Source organism: Giraffa tippelskirchi, chromosome 12, assembly GCF_054371585.1.
Source record: "Giraffa tippelskirchi isolate mGirTip1 chromosome 12, T2T-mGirTip1v1.2.pri, whole genome shotgun sequence".
NCBI classification, from domain to species: domain Eukaryota; kingdom Metazoa; phylum Chordata; class Mammalia; order Artiodactyla; family Giraffidae; genus Giraffa; species Giraffa tippelskirchi.
Genome location: NC_137286.1, coordinates 131,268,369 through 131,285,935, shown reverse-complemented (window position 1 = coordinate 131,285,935; position 17,567 = coordinate 131,268,369). Strand labels below are relative to the sequence as shown.

Genomic DNA, 17,567 nt, shown 5'->3' with positions numbered 1-17,567 from the left:
AATTAAAGCTTGAAATAGTCCCGAGATCACAGTTGCAAGAACTCAGCAAATTATTATAATTGTTATAATAATCATCAAGTGCTTAAAAATTTTAAATAACTTTCTATTCATGATTTTTTTCCACCTGTGAAAGAGGCAACAATTATTTTCTTCTAACTGTCTCAACTGTAGAAAATTTTACAACCTGACATTTTTATCTTTTTATGATGATTCTAAAACTACTTCAAGTTGAAACAAAGACAGTAACAAAAATCATTAGATGAAATATATATGAAAATGTCTTCATATTGTGCCTTACATGATCTCAGTGTTTCCTGGAAATTACGCCTTGTATCAAACAGGCTAGCTTTAAAGAGGAAGATCAAAATTTAGCAATTTGTAACAGGAAATTAATTTTAAAGACTCCAAAGTGTCACTTAATAACTGCAATCAAATTTTGTGAGTTTTATATTCCCTTTGGTCTTGTTTTAAATTTGTTTTTGCGTTTTGAGCTACAAATATTAACTACATTTTTTAGGATGCTCTCACAAGGACACAAGAATGTTTAGTTTAGGTTCACTTTGGGAGTGGGCAATATTTGTAAATGCTCTGAATCTGAACAACAACAAATTACTGAAAACTTATTTTACCAAGGCTAAAGGAACTAATCATTGAGCAGCTGGCTCTAATGACTTTAGAAGTTGAGGGTGGGGCCATTGGGGGGCAGAAAGAAAAAAAAAAAAAAGCAAAGACTTTATGGAATTCTGTTCAGGAGAAAGGCAGAAGAAAATGTGTTTTACATTACTGATGATATGGATATTTGTTTTTACATGTTTGTGGTTTAAATTGTCCTTGTGAAAATTGATGATGCTGCCTTCAGATATAAAAGCTGGTGGAAAAGAATACACTTTAAATTTTACTCACTGATGTTACAAGTTATTGGATGCTATTAGGAGCTCTTTTAGAAAGATTTATGATAATAAGTATTCATCACAAAGCACATCATTCTGGAGAACAAAAAGTGATGCTGCATTCATTTTGTATGATTAATGATTCAGGCGTAATGAGGAAGAAATGCTCAGGACTAATCTACAATTGTAAATGAAAATGAACTTTATAAAGAGATTTTTCTTGTGAGTGTCAACAAAAGAAAGAAATCCTGCATATGCACGATATTTGCAAGTATTTACATCAGCTAACAACAAACATTATATCAAGTAATAAGACAATCTGTTAATTTGTATCATAATTAAAAATTCACATTCTGTAATATCTCAGGACTCAAAGCATGTTTAATAAAATTAAGGTGGTGTATTTATTTTGCTACCTCAGATATGGTATTAATGAACTGATGGATTCAAGCCTAATTTGCATAGTAAGTGAATATAATTAAAATCCATTTTTCATTAAAAGCTCACAAGAAATATTTAGTTTGTAGCATATTTGCAGGACAGCAAGTAGCAGAGATTATTTTCAATTCTAGAACATTCCACAAGATCAGCTGTACAAAGAAACAAATTAGGCATATTGTTTGACTATTTCCTTGCCACTGTGCTTTGGCATCAGAATCATGTATTTTAGGGGGAGTGTGATTTAAACTTTATTATGGCTTAAAAACCCTGTAAAACATAAAATGGGAGATGATTGCTTTTACTGCTGCTATAGACATTTCTTTTCCTTTTTGACCTCTGTGAATGAATTTGCTTGTTTGAACGGCACCTACTTTCCTATCTTAAGATAGGAAAGTATAGCTTACTACTAAATACAGCTGCTAAGCTGCTGCTGCTAAGTCACTTCAGTCGTGTCTGACTCTGTGTGACCCCATAGATGGCAGCCCACCAGGCTCTCCCGTCCCTGGGATTCTCCAGGCAAGAACACTGGAGTGGGTTGCCATTTCCTCCTCCAGTGCATGAAAGTGAAAAGTGAAAGTGAAGTTGCTCAGTCATGTCCGACTCTTGGCGACCGCATGGACTGCAGCCTACCAGGCTCCTCCATCCATGGGATTTTCCAGGCAAGAGTACTGGAGTGGGGTGCCATTGCCTTCTCCTACTAAATACAGAGCATACCTAAAATATTAGATTCTCATTGAGAAAAATCAACCTGTCTATTGAAAGATTATAGTATACTTATTTTTGTTATATGGAACAAAATAATAATTATTTCATTTGAAATAATTGATGACACAAATTCATCAGAAAATACAAATAAAGCTATACTTTTTTCCAATAAAATCATTTTAATTTTCTGACTTCTTTCTGATAATGGATCAACTCTGGTTGCTTTAACCTTCTCTGAATATAGCTGGATGATTTTCAGTATGCTGTTTAACTGGGCTGGGTTAAAACAGGGTCATTGATCATCATCTTTCTCTGATTAATGTTTAAAAGTTGTCTTGCTTTGGGTCTCAGGATGAAATCCATATCCTTCATTTATCCAATGTCAAAATACCATCTTTGCTTTACTTTTTCCTTTCCCCCCCATTCCTACCTTTTGTGGCTCTGTTCTCCAAGGTTTTGCTTTATTTCCCTTGAAAACCCTTTTCCTCTTGTTTCATATTGACTTCTAGTAAACTTGCAACCCTACATAGATTAAATACCTTGGAGTACTCAATAGCTTCATTGATTGTCTGACTCCAAACACTTCTCCAGTTACATTTTAACCCTTGATTTCTTTTGGTTCAGTCTCTGAAACATGTATTCAATATCTCTTTCTTTGCAACCTGAAGAGTCAAGTTCAGGACATGGGCATTTCCGCTGGTGTGGCAGGAAGTGCTATCACATGTGTGTGCGCTCATTTGTTCAGTCGTGTCCAACTCTTTGTGACCCGATGGGCTGGCCCCACTGGGCTCCTCTGTCCATGGAACTTTCCAGGCAAGAGTACTGGAATGGGTTGCCTCTTCCCACTTCAGGGGATCTTCCCAACCAAGGGATTGAACCTATGTCTTTTGTGTCTCTTACACCAGCAGGTGGATTCTTTACTAGTGCCACCAGATTAGAACAAAACCAAAAAAAAAAAGGGAACTGATTACACCCCATTTATCTCTTACACTCTTCACATTATAAGCAAGGGGGTGAGTTTTCGTCTCCATTTACTTTATCACGTGGGTATTCATTCCAATTTCCTGACACGGACTCACAGATATTGTGTAGTCTAATGCTTAAGATGGTAAACTATAAAGCCAGACTCCAAGTTCAAATTCCAGTTCTTCTATCTATGAGATGTGTGTTGTCCAGAAAGGGAGAACACTTGAAATACTTCAGGCATCTTGTTCTGCAAGGACCTACCCTATAAAGATTGTGGCATAGAGAAAGAATGTTTGCTGCCTCGTGAAGGCAGCTTCTCCTATAGTAGGAAGTGGATCTGCAGGTCTAGTTTTCCAAATTCAACACTCAGATCAATCACACCTATCTCAGAAAGGCACAAGTGTGGGGATGGGGCAAGAGGCCTCCAGCATTACTCTAGAAGAGATCCTTGAAGAAGGAAACACAGAACCAGATGAAAGAGGATTCCCACATAAACTAAACACAATGGATACACAAAATATTTTTTCTTTAACTAATCCTACCAAACTACTGGGGGCTTCCCAGGTGGCACTAGCGGTAAAGAACCCACCTGCTAATGCAGGGAACATTAGGGATGTGCATTTGATTCTTGGGTCAGAAATATCTCCTGGAGGAAGGCATGGCAACCCACTTCCATACTCTTGCCCGGAGAATTCCATGGACAGAGGAGCCTGGAGGGTTACAGTCCATGGGGTCACACAGAATTGGACATGACTGAAGCGACTGAGCTGAGCACACAAGCATGCATACATCAAACTATTAGTGATATTTTAACCAACTCCCAAAACCTTTTATCAGTCTTCTTAGCATCCTAAATAATTTTACTACTAAAGTCTTATAATGATAAAAAGATCAGTCATAGCTCAAAGTGTAGAAATAGACATTTTACATAGACTCTAAAAATGTGAATTGATAAAACTTTTACAACTTGCCACATCTGGAAGTCACCAAACATTGCCACATGAAAAAAGTAGGAGGACATATTTGAGGAAATGTTGCTAAATTAAATTTTAATGATTGTTGGGCTTGGGGGCATACCTCCTTTTACATTTCCCTGTTCTGTTTCACCATCATCCCATTTCTTCAACTTTCTTCCTCTTCCTCACCCTCCCTTCCACTTTCTCTTTTTAAATTTTTTTTTGGTAACAACTTATTGAAATGTAATTCACATACCATATAATTAATTAATCAAAGTATAACATTCAGTGGGTTTAAATATATTCATAGACTGTGCTCACTTCCTTCTCTAGTGGTTTTCATTCTGAGGTCAATAAAGGTTACCTCTTTCTTGCATACCCCACAATTGCTAGGTTCCTCTCTCACTATGTCATATTCTTTTGGCTAAATTACAACCTAGGTTAAATCCAACTCTTCGCCTCTTCAGTCTCTATCCTTGTGTAACTGAATGTGGCTGCAGGAAAACTCACACCGATTTGTCAGCCTCATTTTAAATTCATAATCACTAGCCTCTAATGAGTCCTTAATGCTGACAGGCAAGGATAACTTTCCAGAGTACTCATAAGCTCTGAGATCATTATTTTGTATTCATTCTTCTCTATTCAAGTCTCCAATACCTCTCTTCCATTTCTACTCTCCACTGGTGATCTTATTTCTATTCCTTTGAGTAAAATGGAGCCATCAGAGAATTTCAGTGTATTCTCAGTGTACCCTCACTTCCCTCCTGTTCCAGTGACTGATATCTTTGCTTCTAATACTAACTCATGTGTACCATATTCTGTCCCGTTCAGGTACTCATTGCTCTAGGCATTTTGTTCTGTGCTTACATATTGTCATATTTCCCGTGCAATTTCGTTATCACTGTCCACATACAAACAAGCTATTTCTTCAATTATTTAAATAAAGCAAAAGTAGAAACAAAGCACATATACTCATGGAGTCAGATTTTTAAATTTTTGAGGGGAAATAGATATTTAGTGGAAAGCTAGATAAGAGAATTTTTTTTTCTTGAAATTGTATGAGGTGAATCAAACAGCTGCCATGAAATATCAGACAGAACAATGTTTCCTTTCATCTCAGTTGGTTATAGTTTTAGAAGATGGAAAAAGGAAGGCCACATTCCATATTATATGAGGAAATGGGAATTTCACAAGAGATCATTGACCTGCTTTCTTTTGCTGGCAGAGTAGTATATTAAGCAAAAATCTGTAGATCTGGCACTTAAGCATTGTTTGTTATTTCACTTGAAATTTCCTAATACATACACCTTTCTCTTTTGAAAAGAAAAAGAGCTCTACCAAAGTTAATTGCAATCCTTCAGGACAATGAACTACTCTCTGTTCCCTTCTCATACCCTAAAATTTCTAAAATCTGCACTTTTATTTGTACTGTTGCCTTCTCCAGAATTTCCATTACTCCATTACATGCTTTATGTGCAAAATAAATGTTCACCATTATCACCTCTCTGAAGTGCCCTACTGTTCTTGTAGTCGTCTCTGAATTTCTAGATATAAGTCAGGACGAGCGAGGGAGAGAGAAACAGAGACAGACAGAGACACTACCTCAGTATCTTAAATGCAGACCAGGAGAAATTGAGCTACAAAATACAGCTTTATTTATGTAGCTTTGAAACAAAAAACAACTATATCCTCATGGATTACTGTTTGTTTGTACTAAACTTGCAATGCGGGAGACCTGGGTTCAATCCCTGGGTCAGGAAGATCCCCTGGAGAAGGAAATGGCAACCCACTCCAGTACCCTTGCCTGGAAAATCCAATGGACAGAGAAGCATGGTAGGCTATGGTCCATGGGCTCGTAGAGAGTCAGACACGACTGAGTGACATATATATATATATAGCCCATTGAACTAAACTAGTCTGACTTTACCATTTCACTGACTTCATCAACATGCTTTTATTATTTCTAGAAATCTCTATCTTGGGAAGATAAAGGTTCCAAGTAACTTTAATGTTATGGAGAAAATCATTTAGATGAATATCAAACCGTTGAACTCTTAAAAAGATAACTTTGACAGATCGTTTACTTCCCCAACTCTTTGAAGCCTCTTGACCTCAAAACCCAAGTCTTGCCATGTTCGCCAACCCCAAACTAGTATTATTATGACCCTTACCCAGTTCTAACCAATCCTCATCTCATCTCCTGTCTATGACACATACTGAAAGATTAGCCTTAAGCCAGATTCCAAAACCTGATGACTATTATGACTTCACCTTTCTTTTTGAGAGGCTCAGACCCTGTCATAGCAGTGCCTCTCCTTGCTGAGATAATGCACACCTAGCTTTGTCTGACTAACAGGCTGTTTGAATGATATTTTGGGAGAGCCAACATTCAACAAATAAACAACAAAAATCATTTACCTGATTTTTCCACTTTGGACACTAGAATATTGAATTTATAAAGAGAACATTAAAAATATTTGAGAATGAATGAACAACACTATAATTATAATTATAATACCTATAATAATGATTATAACAAATACATAAGAGCTATGTATAAATACATATAGGTATGTACATAGAAATACATATACATGCATTTATATACATATATACATATAAATATATATAAATACATTAATACATGTATAAATACATATACAATAAATACATAGAAGAGCTTAAGCACATTTAACACTATAGATGTGCTGTTATCTCCCAATTCTTCCTCACTAAGGAAAATGAAAGTCTTGGCCATGTGTGTCTAAGGAAAAATTTCTGTTGATCAGTGTCTGTCTAAATCTTAATTAACAGTGCTGATTTTACCCCATTCTTTTGTGGATTTTGTTTCCTTTTCTGTTCACATGCAACATCATGCATGTAAATGCTTCCTTGTTTTAGTTTTTATTTCTGATACCAGTGTATTCCTCAATAAATTTGCTCCAAGTTTTCCTCAAAGTTGGTAAAGTGTAGGAGACAGGAATTTATCTTTAAAAGCCAATATCTTTTTAGGAGGAGAGGGAAGCTTTCAGATGAAATCTATCCCCAAAATGCAATATCCTCTGGGGGAAAATGTATTTTATTAAGACACCTGTGTGTAGTATTTATGCACATTCCTCTGGCTTCCCTGGTGGCTCAGGTGGTAAGGAAACCTCCCGCAATCCAGGAGACCTGGGTTCAATCCCTGGGTCAGAAAGATTCCCTGGAGAAGGGAATGGCTACCCTCTCCAGTAATCTTGCCTGGAGAATTCCATGGACAGAGGAGCCTGGCAGCCCTGGGATCACACAGAGTTGAAGATAACTGAACAACTAAAGCTTTAACGTTTCTTTGATAAAAAAAAAAAGTTAAAGCCCTTCAGGCTCCATTGGTGAAGTTTTACTTTCTTGTTAGTCTCTCTTTGTAGCAGGGAATCCAAGATGAGGAGGGAGTAGGTTCTTTCAACCTTCTTCATTCAAATAAACCATTGTTTTGCCCAGTGGGTATTACTAAGGTGCTTAAGAAACTGTGTTGCCAGTTAATCGTTAGAGACAATCAGATCTTAACAATACTGCATGAGCTTCACATTCTAGAAATGCATTTTGTAGTTTTCCATCAAATGTTATTAGAAGTGATACAAAATGATTACATGGAATTAGTTAAATAAAGGTAGGAAACTACATGGCAAGGGGCAGAACTTACAAAGCACCTAAACTTTATTAGGCACATGCTAATGAATTAAGTAGTCTCAAATAGACCTCCTAATAGAAGCCCAAATTAGTGAAAAGTGATAAAAATGTAATTGCTTACTTGGCAAGGATCTTTAGAATGCAGGCCACCCAGAAAAAGAGGAAGTACGAATGGCAATATAAGTGAAAGCATAATTCTTTATACAAAAATGGCTGATAATTTCTGAAGTATATTTGTATTTTTGGTACATTTAAAAAAGTCCAAGAAACATTTGGATTAAAAATGTATACAAAATCAGGAACCAAATATAAATAGTCACATAATTAATTTTTAAAAATTATTTTTAACAATTTAACTGTGAGGTAATTACTATACAACAGACTGGTTCCAAATAGGAAAAGGAGTATGTCAAGGCTGTATATTGTCACTCTGCTTATTTAACTTACATGCAGAGTACATCATGAGAAACGCTGGGCTGGAAGAAACACAAGCTGGAATCAAGATTGCCGGGAGAAATATCAGTAACTTCAGATATGCAGATGACACCACCCTTATGGCAGAAAGTGAAGAAGAACTAAAGAGCCTCTTGATGAAAGTGAAAGAGGAGAGTGAAAAAATTGGCTTAAAGCTCAATGTTCAGAAAACTAAGATCATGGCATCTGGTCCCATCACTTCATGGGAAATAGATGGGGAAACAGTGGAAACAGTGTCAAACTTTATTTTTTGGGGCTCCAAAATCACTGCTGATGGTGATTGCAGCCATGAAATTAAAAGACACTTACTCCTTGGAAGGAAGGTTATGGCCAACCTAGATAGCATATTTAAAGGCAGAGACATTACTTTGCCAACAAAAGTCCGTCTAGTCAAGGCTATGGTTTTCCCAGTGGTCATGTATGGATGTGAGAGTTGGACGGTGAAGAAAGCTGAGCGCCGCAGAATTGATGCTTTTGAACTGTGGTGTTGGAGAAGACTCTTGAGAGTCCCTTGGACTGCAAGGAGATCCAATCAATCCATCCTAAAGGAGATCAATCCTGGGTGTTCATTGGAAGGACTGATGTTGAAGCTGAAGCTTCAATACTTTGGCCACCTCATGAGAAGAGTTGACTCATTGGAAAAGAGCCTAATGCTGGGTAGGATTGGGGGCGGGAGGAGAAGGGGACGACAGAGGATGAGATGGTTGGATGGCATCGCTGACTCTATGGACATGGGTTTGGGTAGCCTCCGGGAGTTGGTGATGGACAGAGAGGCCTGGTGTGCTGCAATTCATGGGGTCGCAAAGAGTTGGACACGACCGAGCAACTGAACTGAACTGAACTGAATTACTATAAAGTCAATAAATAAAATTGAGTAATAACATTGACTTATTTATCTGTATGTTGTTCTTAACATATTTTTTGAATGCCAATTCTGTTCCCATCTTATGGCTTAGGGGAGACTGAAGAATGTGTAGGACTGACATGTACACACTGCTATACTTAAAATAGAAAACTAACAAGGACATACTGTAAAAATAATTTTCTTAATGCAAAATAAACAAACAAACAAATGACACAACATGTACATAAAAAAATGATTGCTGTCTTGGGAGACTGAGTGGATATGTATGTCCCTGCAAAGTAGGAAACATAGAGAATACAGTTGAGGAAAAAATAATGAATTCAAGTTTGGACATTAGAGATGGTCCTAATTTCTAGGTCAAGATTTCATATTAGTATTTAAGAGTGAATTTAGGGATGGAGATATGTTGAGGGAGTATGACCAGCCTATGGCTTATGGAGTACTCTGGGATGGAGCTGGTCTTCTTGGGGTAATATGCAGAGTAAGAATAGATGAAAGCTAGAGGAGAACAAGGGAAGACTGACATGATGGATCTGGAAGAAGAGAAAAAGACTTTATACTTCTGAGAGGAAGGGAATGTGTTGTTAATCTGCAATGGATACTATACAAATTAACATATTGTATTTAGAAGTCATTCTGGAGAAAATTAATAATGTAGAGAGTTTGGTTCTCCTTTTTATTTACTTCAAAAGTTTCAATTTGCTTCAACTTTTAGGGAATGTGTACTCTCAAGTGTGAAGGAGAAAAGATTTGACCTCTGCCCTGACCCTAACACAGACCCTAACAGTTACTTCTGATAAACTTGAAGGGGCCAGATTCATAAAAGAGGGGCCTTGAAGCTTTACAGAGTTGGATATTGAAGATGTATCTGTGAATCCAGCTTGACTAGTTCTGGTAATATAAGAATATTTTCTCTAAATTAAATGAATCAACTTGGAGTCACATTTCGCTCTCTGTTTCCTATCTGTGCCTTTATCAAGTACTCTTCCTGTGTTGATGAGAGGAAGGAAGTGGTAGCATAGATCACTTAATATCCAGGGTTTTGTTAATGAAATATTGTTACTATAATAAAATTTCCTCAACTCATAGCATTCTTTAGTTTAGTTCAGTTCAGTTGCTCAGTCGTGTCTGACTCTTTGCAACCCCAAGAACCGCAGCATGCCAGGCCTCCCTGTCCATCACCAACTCCCGGAGTTTACCCAAACCCACGTCCATTGAGTCGGTGATGCCATCCAACCATCTCATCCTCTGTCGTCCCCTTCTCCTTCTGTCCTCAATCTTTCCCAGCATCAGGGTCTTTTCCAATGAGTCAGTTCTTTGCATCAGGTGGCCAAAGTGGAGTTTCAGCTTCAGCATCAGTCCTTCCAATGAATATTCAGGATTGATTTCCTTTAGGATCAACTGGTTGGATCTCCTTGCAGTCCAAGGGACTCTCAAGAGTCTTCTCCAACACCACAGTTCATGCTTAAAGCTCAATATTCAGAAAACTAAGATCATGGTATCCGGTCCCATCACTTCATGGGAAATAGATGGGGAAACAGTGGAAACAGTGGCTGACTTTATTTTTGTGGGCTCCAAAATCACTGCAGATGGTGATTGCAGCCATGAAATTAAAAGACGCTTACTCCTTGGAAGGAAGGTTATGGCCAACCTAGATAGCATATTTAAAAGCAGAGACATTACTTTGCCAACAAAAGTCTGTCTAGTCAAGGCTATGGTTTTTCCAGTGGTCATGTATGGATGTGAGAGTTGGACTATAAAGAAAGCTGAGCGCAGAAGAATTGACGCTTTTTCTTAGGAATGCTCAAAGATTTGGGTAATTAAAAGATTTCCCAAAGTCCTTAAAATTAGTGTTTTATAGCACAAGAAGAGCATGAGAATTTCCAATTCAACTGTCCAACTCTTTGTGACCCCATGGTAGGAGCCCACCAGGCTCCTCTGAAAAAATACTGGAGTGGGTAGCCAGGCCTCCTCCAGGGAATCTTCCTGACCCAGGGATTGAACCTGGATCTCCTCCATTGCAGGCAGATTCTTCACTGTCTGAGGCCCCAGGGAAGCCCAATTCAACTGACTGTCAAGTCCTAATATGTAATTTTTTTAATGTTAAAATCACTGATATTTAATTCTCTGCCTCTGCACTTCATGCTTTGTTAAGTGTCTCACCTCTTAACCAAGAATCTTCATGATTTGCCACAATCTGCTATGCTGTGAAAACTCTTTAAAGGATCTTGCAGTTTGTGATGTGAAAGTTTTTCAGTTTTGCATTTGCTTCCTGCATAAGTGTTGTGACTTTTACATGTTACCTGTAGTTTCTAAATTGGAAATAGTAAATTTACAGCCAAATTTTCCATGCATTAATGAGATCCCATGAAGCCGAAGAAACTTTAGAGTACCTAACTCGGTTTTGAATTAATAAATATTTTATAGTTCCTCTAGGTTTATTTTTCAAGCATTATGTTACCAGACCTCAGCTTAGATTGCTTATTTTCTAATATATATATTCATTATTTTGTAATCTCGTCCCAAAATAAGTATTCAATAAATATTTCATAAATATTTTAAAAGAATAACAAACTTTAAAGTGTTTTCAAACACCATATTTTGATTATGTATAATTGATACTCACATTATACTAACAGCAAAGTACAATGTTTCATTCTACTTTGCCCCTGGCTTTTTTTGCTTTTATAGGTATTTCAAACTACAAGTGATGACAGTTTGAAAAGTCCTAGCAAAGAGATTGGAAAAAAAACAAAGATGCAGTGACTTCTTTGGGGAACAATTTTTTGAATACCACTTGTCTAGATTCCATAATAATGTCAATATGTATTTAATCAAATCCACTCAAGCCTTCCTATTAATTTAAGCTTTGAAAGAGATACAAAAGGGGACTCACCTAAGCAGCTCTCTTATTAACATAAAGACAGATCTAGTGTGTGGCAAATGAGATGCTGGTGATTCAGCAACTTCTGATGCAAGAGTTTGTGGACTACACTTTAAAATGATTTTTTTAAAATACAGATTCCTAGCTCTCACCCCAGAGATGCTGGGTCAGTATTTAGTCAACAGATACTGTAAGGTAGCTGCTTCAGAGGATTCCCAGGTGGCACTAGTGGTAAAGAATCCACCTGCCAATGCAGGAGACATAAGAGATGTGAGTTCAATCCCCGGGTTGAGAAAACCCCCTGGAGGAGGGCTCCAGTATTCTTGCCTGGAGAATCCAATGGACAGGAGAGCCTGGTGGGCTATAGTCCCTTGAGTTGCAATGAGTTGGACACGACTGAGGTGACTCAGCACCTGCCTCAGATGCCAAACTGGGGGAACCAAAAAAACCTTTAGAAATCAAGGTAAGCAATATTTTAATGTAATATTTAAAAAATAAAAATAACTACAAAATGCAGAACATGATGAACACATTATAAAATTTTTAAATTAAAGTGTGATCAGTGTTATTGATTTTTCCTTTTGCCTCAGGCTAGGACATGGCTCAACAGGGCACTGTATCTTAAAACTAAAGGAAAACAAACATGTGAAATATGACCAGGAATAAGCCAAGCCCTAGGACAAATGTTTCCCTCAGTGGCCTGTTAACTGATTCAATTTCCTTCTTAAAAGGAATTTCTGCAGTTATGAGCTGCTTATTTGCTATAGCGCCTGAGACCTGTGCTTTCAGACCAGCACTCAAGATCATACAAGAGGTGGAAAGGGATTGGTTGGAAGACTATCACTGGTGGAATTATGACTTCTGAAATTAAGCCCCCATTTCATGAGGGCTTGCTTACAAATATCTCATTATTGACATATGCTTACATTTAAATTCTTCATTGCTGTAGAAGAACTGCAAATCTAACAAATGACTCTAATGTACATGTAACAGAAATAACAAAAGCACAATAAATATACTTATTTCCTTGAAGATTTTTGGTTCATTAGAATAATTGAATGTCTTTTAAATGTGTATTGAGCAATAATACATCATTTAAATATGCTTGCCAAGCATTCTGGTAGGAACAAAATAGTTCGTATGCTTTCAATAATCACAATAAATATTTTAAGGAGGATAAAAAAACTTAAAAGTAAAATGCGTGCTGTTTACTATGCACATTTTATTAAAATTTTAAAATCATAAATATTTATTATTACTTACCATATACCGGGCATGTATATATAAAATGGGAAGAGAAAGAGGGCAAATTGTTATAACTTAAATATTTAGTTGTCTAAAATAAAATGTACTCTATCATAATATAAACAATATACTACAAGAATCACCTTGTGGACCAATAGAGAGACCCTAAATATTACTAATTCCCACTTTGAGAAGTACTAATGGCATGTAAGCTAAAAAAGGAGATTTTCCTGATAGCAACATTTCCACAATTTGATCAAAAGGAATGGGGTAATATGTATATTTACTCATTTCTATGATAGTCAAAAGAATGCATGGAGTTGTGTGATGAGAAAGATGGAGAAAAATCAATTCATTTGGAGTGGAAAAAATAATCTGTCCTATGTTGTCCTCTATAATTCTTAATACTATTAATAGTTATATTTCCCAAATTGTGCATGATAAACTATAATAGTAATGCCTTGTAGATGCAACTAACCATGAATGGACATCCTGGAATGTGAAGTCAAGTGGGCCTTAGGAAGCATCACGACAAACAAAGCTTGTGGAGGTGATGGAATTCCAGTTGAGCTATTTCAAATCCTGAAAGATGATGCTGTGAAAGTGCTGCACTCAGTATGCCAGCAAATTTGGAAAACTCAGCAGTGGCCACAGGACTGGAAAAAGTCAGTTTTCATTCCAGTCTCAAAGAAAGGCAATGCCAAAGAATGCTCAAGCTACAGCACAATTGCACTCATCTCACACGCTAGTAAAGTAATGCTCAAAATTCTCCAGGCTTCAGCAATACGTGAACCATGAATTTCCAGATGTTCAAGCTGGTTTTAGAAAAGGCAGAGGAACCAGAGATCTAATTGCCTACATCTACTGTATCATCGAAAAAGCAAGAGAGTTCCAGAAAAACATCTATTTCTTCTTTATTGATTATGCCGAAGCCTTACTGTAAAAAATTCTGAAAGAGATGGGCATAACAGACCACCTGACCTGCCTCTTGAGAAACCTGTATGCAGGTCAGGAAGCAACAGATAGAACTGGACATGGAACAACAGACTGGTTCCAAAAAGGAAAAGGAGTACTTCAAGGTTGTGTATTGTCACCTTGCTTATTTAACTTATATGCAGAGTACATCATGAGAAACTCTGGGCTGGAAGAAGCACAAGCTGGAATCAATATTGCCAGGAGAAATATCAATAACCTCAGATATGCAGATGACACCACCCTTATAGCAGAAAGTGGAGAAGAACTAAAGAGCCTCTTGATGAAAGTGAAAGAGGAGAGTGGAAAAGTTAAAAGTTGGCTTAAAGCTCAACATTCAGAAAACTAAGATCATGGCATCTGGTCCCATTCCTTCATGGGAAATGATGGGGAAGCAGTGGAAACAGTGCCAGACTTAATTTTGGAGGGCTCCAAAATCACTGCAGATGGTGACTGCAGCCATGAAATTAAAAGACACTTACTCCTTGGAAGGAAAGTTTTGACCAACCTAGAGAGTATATTAAAAAGCAGAGACATTACTTTGCAGACAAAGGTCTGTCTAGTCAAAGCTATGGTTTTTCCAGTAGTCATGAATGAATGTGAGAGTTGGACTATAAAGAAAGCTGAGTGCTAAAGAATTGATGCTTTTGAACTGTGGTGTTGGAGAAGACTCTTGAGAGCCCCTTGGACTGCAAGGAGATCCAACCAGTCCATCCTAGAGGAGATCAGTCCTGGGTGTTCTTGGAAGGACTGATGTTGAAGCTGAAACTCCAAAACTTTGGCCACCTGATGCAAAGAGCTGACTTATTTGAAAAGACCCTGATGTTGGGGAAGATTGAGGGCAGGAGGAGAAGGGGACCACAGAGGATGAGATGGTTGGGTGGTATCACAGACTCAGTGGACATAGGTTTGGGTGGACTCCAGAAGTTGGGATGGACAGGGAAGCCTGGCGTGCTGCGGTTCATGGGATTGCAAAGGGTCGGACACGACTGAGCAACTGAACTGAACTGAAGTGAGGGACTGTGTAATGCCACATCTCATGACAGCTCCAGAAAAGGCAATGGCAACCCACTCCAGTACTCTTGCCTGGAAAATCCCATGGATGGAGGAGCCTGGTAGGCTGCAGTTCATGGAGTCACAAAGAGTCGGACAAGACTGAGCGACTTCACTTTCACTTTTCACTTTTATGCATTGGAGAAGGAAATGGCAACCCACTCCAGTGTTCTTACCTGGAGAATCACAGGGACGGGGGAGCCTGGTGGGCTGCCGTCTATGGGGTCACACAGAGTTGGACACGACTGAAGCGACTTAGCAGCAGCAGCAGCAGCATGACAGCTCATGAACTTTGCCTTCGATTCTCCAGGAAGAAAAGATCTAAATACATGAAATTAACTGATTTATCAAGTTTGGTTATCTGGATTTCCCTTGGTTAACAGCAAAATAAGTTATTAGCAGGGCTTCCCAGGTGGTTCAATGGTAAAGAATCTGACTGCCAATGCAGATGACATAGGAGTCACAGTTTAGATCCCTAGGTGGGGAAGATCCCCTGGAGTATGAAATGGCAACCCAGTCCAGTATTCTTGCTTAGAAAATTCAATGGACAGAGGAGCTGATGGGCTGCAGTCCACTGGGTCTCAAAGAGTTGCACACCACTGAGCAACTGAGCACCACCACACAGCAAACAATCACTGGAAACATGCTTCTGGTTCATCATAAGAAGGACAGAGTATCTCAATAATTCTGGTGAAGAAGGTTAAGTATCTATTTTTTTAAATCCTGTATCAAAACTGTATAAGGATGTATTTATGTGTGTATATGTATACATGTATTAATTTATTTTTTAATAAGTCAATCAATTACATGGAAAATTAACTTGTGCTACCATTTTCCTGCATTATGATACCATACGATGTTGTTTCTCTATCTTGAGTAGTCTTCTTAACAAAATATTAGGAATACGAGTATCTCCTGGAGGCAGTAAAAAATAGTTTCTTTGCCTCTGTCTGTCCAAGAAGCCAGATTTGATATGAAAATAGCTTGGTGTGAAACCCAGCTTCATAATTTAGTTACTCTGTGAATACGAATAGAAGTCACTTAAACTTTCAGACTAATGCCTATTGAGAAAAAGAGTATCCTGAGAACACTGATGTGGCACGGATCAGGTTGGATAATAAGCTTGTCAAAATTTGTAAATGTATAGAATAATCCAGTACTCTTGCCTGAAAAATCCCATGGATAGAGGAGCCTGGTAGGCTACAGTCCATGGTGTCGCTAAGAGTCGGACACGACTGAGCAACTTCTTTTTCACTTTTCCCTTTCATGCACTGGGGAAGGAAATGGCAACCCACTCCAGTATTCTTGCCTGGAGAATCCCAGGGACGGGGGAGCCTGGTGGGCTGCCGTCTGTGGGGTCGCACAGAGTCGGACACGACTGAAGCAACTTAGCAGCATGCTCCACTTAAAATAGCCTGAACGTGAAGAAAATGGTAATTCGCAGTGAAAACTATCTGAATCTTGTTGGATCATTAGTATGAATTTTCAACAATGAGCTTTACAACTTTGTTTTGAAGACATAGTTTTTATAACTGTGTTCTCAGCATGAGTGAGTTTAAATAATAAACCTGTGCAAATTCACTGAGACTTTGATAAGGAAGTTATAAGGTCATTTTTTCAGTACTATCCTGAAAAGAAGATTTTAGAAAGATATACTTTAATATTGTCAGAGAAAAGACACTGTAAACCCAAATTTGAAGGGATAATATACTTACCTAAAATAATGCTGACTATTCTTAGCAAGTGTATATCTTGTATTACAGATTTCAGTGGGGATACATTTTTGTAAACAGCACATTTGAGAATATTTTGAAATATTTGAACTATCATCCTAAGAAAAACATTACATATGAATATTCATAATTATTTTTCCTATAATTTAGGGGATTTGTTGCCATCTTGAAGTCAACCCATGAATCTTAAATTGAGGACACTGGTATATTTCTTTCCAGGCAGAGTGTCTGACAGAGTTAAACTGAGGAGTTTTTTCATTCAAAATCTGACATTTTCCCTGAATTTGCAGCCTGGCATGCTGCAGACCATGGGGTCACAGAGTTGGATGTGACTTAGTGACTGAAGTTAAATGAATGTCGTTAACAGAAAGAAAGAAAAAGGAAGAAATGTGTAGAAGCTGGAGTGAAAGATAATAATGTAGCTAAGGTGAAAGAGGGGAAAAAATTAATGGAGCCAGCGTAAAAGTGGCTGTATTTAATTGGTTATCATGTTTCATTGTATGCTAAGAATAAAGACTCAAACAGTATGTCACAATTCATTTAAAAGTAATCTCTGTTCTGGAAAAAATATATGCTATTTTAGATTGAGGATTTTTAGTTGATTTGGTACTTCCAAGATGTTTATGAGCATCCGTATTCAGTTGCTCCCTCGGCATGGCTGCCCATCAGAGGAGTGGAACTGTGGGATTCACGACTGCACAGGGGAAATCGTGGGTG

At 37.8% G+C, this 17,567-nt stretch overlaps 1 long non-coding RNA gene across 2 annotated transcripts in view; it reads left to right on the top strand.

Moving 5' to 3' along the window:
- The window catches only part of LOC145530205 (uncharacterized), a 441,959-nt gene that overhangs the window by 384,035 nt on the left and 40,357 nt on the right, over positions 1-17,567 (top strand). The window lies entirely within an intron of this gene.